At 30.7% G+C, this 5,035-nt stretch overlaps 1 protein-coding gene across 7 annotated transcripts in view; it reads right to left on the reverse strand.

Moving 5' to 3' along the window:
* Positions 1-4,233, reverse strand: part of LOC124423745 — a 66,741-nt gene extending 62,508 nt beyond the window's left edge. For 6 of the 7 annotated variants that reach the window (XM_046961860.1, XM_046961859.1, XM_046961861.1 and 3 more), the window contains exon 1: positions 3,461-3,901. The gene's annotated coding sequence lies outside the window, so the exon portion shown is untranslated. Of the gene's footprint in view, positions 1-3,460; positions 3,902-4,085 lie in introns of those variants that run through there. The other variant, XM_046961857.1, reaches the window with a different exon arrangement.
* Positions 4,234-5,035: the final 802 nt, after the last annotated feature.

The raw sequence follows: 5,035 nt of genomic DNA on the forward strand, positions 1-5,035 counted from the left end.
TTTTATTACAATAACATTGAGTCTGAAATTGCTAAGAAAATTTTACTCTCTCTCTCTCTCTCTCTCTCTCTATTTATTTTTCTGTCATCAAAAGATCATTGAAGAATTTAATCTTTCGTGGATTAATCCAAAACGTAGATTTATCAATTTTTATGATACTCCATTAAAATATAAATCAATTATTTATAATATACAATATATAGATATATATTTTCTCGTTTTGATTCGATTAAAACGAATGACAATGACGAAAAAAATATATTCATTAATAGATTCAATTGTAATCGTGAATATGGAAATAATAATTAAAATATCGATCGTCAAATCTATAGAAATAATTTTGTTAAAATTTGTATCGTACATTCGTAACATTATTAAGATCGTATATAAATGTGTATATATCATTTTATAGAATGCTTTTATATAAAAGCATTTAATAAAACATCGGATAAATTATTGACCGATTAATAAAAGAGAAAAAAAAATAAAACAAAACAAAAAAAAAAAACAAAACAAAAAAATAGAAAAATGGTGAGAAAAAAATCGTAAAAAAGAATAGACCGCTGTCTAAGTGTTGGATGATAAATTCGTAAGGAAATAGGGACGAACAACGTAGAGAAAGTAAGTAAGTAGTCGAAAGCTCTTGGAGGTGCAACGACCGAATCGTTTTGCGAGGTATAGAGAGGCTGCCTGAAATGGAATCCAATAGTGGTGGTCGGTCGAGCCGTGAGATGATCCATTTTGGTATGTTCATTTTGAAACTAAAAGCGATATGCTCGTTCTTACGTTTCCTTCCTTTATCTTTTTCTTTTTGTCTTTATATACTAAAAAAAAAGAAAAAAGAAAAAAAACGAGAGAAAAGAAAAACATCATAGATTTTCGAAATCATAAGGAACGAATAGAAATAACTTAAGAATTAATATCAAACCTATATTGATATAGAGGAAAATTTTTGTAGAAAAACTTATATATAATTTAACAAGCGAAAAAAAGAAATACGATAGAGATCTAATATCTTTTTCCAATGTTTAATGGACCGTTGTATTTAAGAACATTAAATATTCTTGTGTGAATTTATTTATATCTAAGTCTAATCTATATATATAACGTTGAATAGTGTCTGTGTTAGTTTGTGCGTTCGTACTATGTGCGTGTATAGAGTCCATTAAGGAGAGATGGAAAGACCGATAGGCTGTGGCGAGTCTTACTAAGGTAAGAGAAATAAAGACGAAAGAGGAAGAGAAGGAGAAGGAGAAATGAGGAGAGAGAGAGAGAGAGAGAGAGAGAGAGAGAAAATGTCGAGAAAATAAATAAAATGAAAAGGAAAGTGTACGTATGTATATACGTAGATGGGTAGTTACATAAGTATATACTTGTAAGGGTCGTATTAAAATACGCTTCATCGACTGTCTCTGTCCTTTTTACCCTTCTTTTTTATCCTACTTTTTTTCTCTTTCTTTTTTTTTTTTTCTCTTCTCAACCCTATTCTCTTTTGCTTTTTGATCTTTTTATTTTACTTCTGCCATTGCCATAGATACCTGACATAGCATAAGGAAAAAAAAAAAAGGGATAGTCAATAAAAATGTATCTCGCGTATACCATCCTCTGATATAATATTATAGGCGCATAGTGCGATGCACACCGTTACGTGTGCACTGCACTCGTCGGTCTTCCAGCTACTCGTGCCACTTCGAAATATTAGTTTATACGATTACTTCTCGGTACGCTGAGCGTAACAGCCGACTCTAATATTTTACGGTCCTTTATCTTTTTCTTTTTTTTCTTTTTTTCTTTTTTTTTCTTTTTATTATTTATCTTTTTTTTCTCATGCTTTTTTACATTTTTTTTTGTTTTTTTCTTTTTCTTGTTTTTTTCGTTAATAAAACAAATTCATCGTGCGACCAACTTGGGTTTGTCAAGGTTTTTAATTAAAATTATGTAAAAAAACATGGGTAATTGTATTGTTCAGTTAGCGGACTTTTTCGTTACATTTTTAATTCTTTTTTCTTTTTTTTTTTTTTTCTTTTTTTCATTTTTCTTTTTACTCTCTTCCTCCTCTTTTTCACCTTCTGTCCTTTCTCCTTGTTTTTTTTTTCTTTTTCTTTTCTATGTTCCTCTTTCTTGCTTTTTTTACCATCCTTTTTTTTTCTTTTATTTCATTGATCATTCCTTTTTGTTATGATCGCGTAGTTAGGAGATTATCGTTTATATCTTCATTTTTTCCTTCTTTTTTTTCCTTTCTTTCTTTCTTTTTTTTTTTTTTTTTCTTTACTTTTTTTTATTTCATTGATCATTTTTTTTTTTTTTCGTTATAATCGCGTCATTTTTAATAATAACAATTACAATAATAATAATAATAATAATCGATGTACATATTTGAGATCGTTCGAGAAAGTGAACGGTCGTTAAAAATTTACAATTCATAGGAGAGTCGAAGTATCGACTCGGGTGAATAATTATTTGTCATTATTTATCAATCGAATGCATCGGGAATCGCGATAAAATCTTATATCCAACGAGAGTTCTTTTCTCGATCGTATCTAACTACCTGGAAAATTGATATCAAAACGACAATGGGCGGTTTTCGAACGATTAGTAAAACGACATCGGTTGTTTCATTAAAGAGAGAAAAAGAGACAGAAAGAAAAAAGAGAAAGAGAGAGAGAGAGAGAGAGAGAGAGGAGGAGGAAAAAAGGGAGGTAAAAAGAGAGAGAGAGAGAGAGAGAGAGAGAGAGAGGAGGAGGAGGAAAAAAAGGGAGGCAAAAAGAGAGAGAGAGAGAGAGATAAAAAATTACGATGATCCACATAGATAAAATACGTTTTCTTCGACACTGACAAATGGCCAATCTTCCCGCGTATCGCCCTCACGTACTCGTCGTAATCTTAAAGTGAAATATATCGAGCATCTACGGACAACCTTTCGCTAGGAAAAAAAAAAAAAAATATTCCGTCCTTTGATATTTACCCTAGAAGAAAATTATTGGACTCTTTTTCTTTTCTTTTTCTTTGATAATTTTTTTCTTTTTTTCTTGTTTTCTTTTTTTCTCTCTCCACCCCCCCCTCTCCCCTGCCCTCCCCCTCGTAAAAGTAAAACGATCCATCCCCTTTTTTTGCTCTTTCTTTTGCGTATGCGCAAAAGGGAATGAAATATCAAAAGGAGGTTGAAATTTTCGATTGGATTATATTCGAACTCGGTCATCGATCGATCACGTTTTTTTCAATTTTATTGAAAATTCTTTGAAATTATTTTCAATCCAATTCTAAATCGTGTTTTTAATTATCAATAGTTAATTATCGCTCTCTCTTTCTCTATTACAAAATTTCAATTTAATATTAATACGTATGTAATTTAATTAATAATCATTAATAATCGATCGTCGTTAATATTAAAACAAATGTAGAATAATGCAAACAAATATAGACATCTATATCTATCTCCTTTTATCTCATTTAAACTCACCGGTCAACGTCCGACGCTCTCTAGTTCTTATTCTTTTTCCTCGCCTTGGATGCGAGTGTCCTCTTCGAGGCGACGATTGAACTTCTTCTTTTTTACGATTTCTATCCGACTCTTTCCTTTTTTTTTTTCTTTTCTTTTCTCTTTTTCTTTTCTTTTTTTGCTTTTTTTTTCTATTTACTTCTTTCTACTTGTCCTTTTTTTTTCTTTTTTTTTTTTTTTTTTTTTATTTATTCAAATCGCAAACAATAACGCGCGCGCATCATCAAGATAGTCCGACATAGAGAGTGGAAAAAATTGTTCGATCATATAGTTCGCGTGATATATTTTTTTATTCCTTTTAAAGAATACGTTAAATATATTTTCAAGTTTTCCGTTATATGTTTTTCTCTATTCTTTTTTTTTTATCGATCTCTCTTTCTTTCTCTCTCTCTCTCTCTCTCTCTCTCTCTTTATCTATCTATCTATCTATCTATCTAACTATCTGTCTTTTCTTTCTTCTCTTTCACTATTTTTCAGTTCGGTTTTTATTTCTTGTTTTGTTTAATTTTTTTTTTTTTTTTGTATTCTTTTTTCTCTTTTATTTTATTCTCACGAAGAGAAAGAAAGGAGGATCGGTGGCACTTACGCACTTACGTACGCATGTACGTACACACGCATGCACACACATACGCACGCACGCACGCAGGGGGACACCTACGTAAACGTACGTACACGTCCCCGTACGGCGAACGTCCTCGCGCCACGAAGGCCCGCGCAGCACTGACTCTTTCCACTGGCTCGACATGCTGGCACGCGGGACGAGGATAGTGCTCGTGTCGACTCGAAAGAGAAACCGTCACGAGTTCTGAGGGGTGGGATTTAGTAACGTGAATCTAGATCTATCGGATCACACAAAAAGATCGAAGATCTTTAACAGTTTTCGATTTAATGGACTTATCGTTTCGAATTTATGACAATTAATTCTTTTTTTTTTTTTTTCCTCTTTTTTTTCTTTCTTCTTTTTCTTTTCTTTTTTTTTTTTTCTTTTCTTTTTGCGAACGATTTCACCGAACAGAAAAAAAAATCTTCATCCTGATTTATTTTCCATTGCGTTAAGCTCTCGTACGAATTTGCAAGGCAAATAATTTTTTTATTAGATTGATCTCAGTACAACGTGGCGAAGATAAGAATCATTTAAATCGTGAATTTTATTAAGGGGATCATATTTGATCGAAAATCGTTTCAATTTCTTTTTCTCTTTTTCTTTCTCTCTTTTCCTTTTTTTCTTTTTTCTTTTTTTCTTTTTTTTTTTTCTATTTTGTTTCTCTTCTTTTTAATATCTATTTTAAAGGAAAATAACAAATTTTAATAAAGATCAGAAAAAAAAGAAAATATATAAAAACAGAGTCTAACGTTTAGATTATGTGAAGTTCGTAATCGTGATTCGAATCTTATAAAGAGTTCTCGTACTTTTTGTATTAATTTTGAAGAAAAAGAGGAAAAGAAAGCAAAATTTGAACAAACTTTATAGTAAACAGAGTTTAGTATATAGAATGAATAAGTTATAATATATATATATATATATATATATATATA

This window comes from Vespa crabro, chromosome 4 (assembly GCF_910589235.1).
Source record: "Vespa crabro chromosome 4, iyVesCrab1.2, whole genome shotgun sequence".
NCBI lineage: Eukaryota > Metazoa > Arthropoda > Insecta > Hymenoptera > Vespidae > Vespa > Vespa crabro.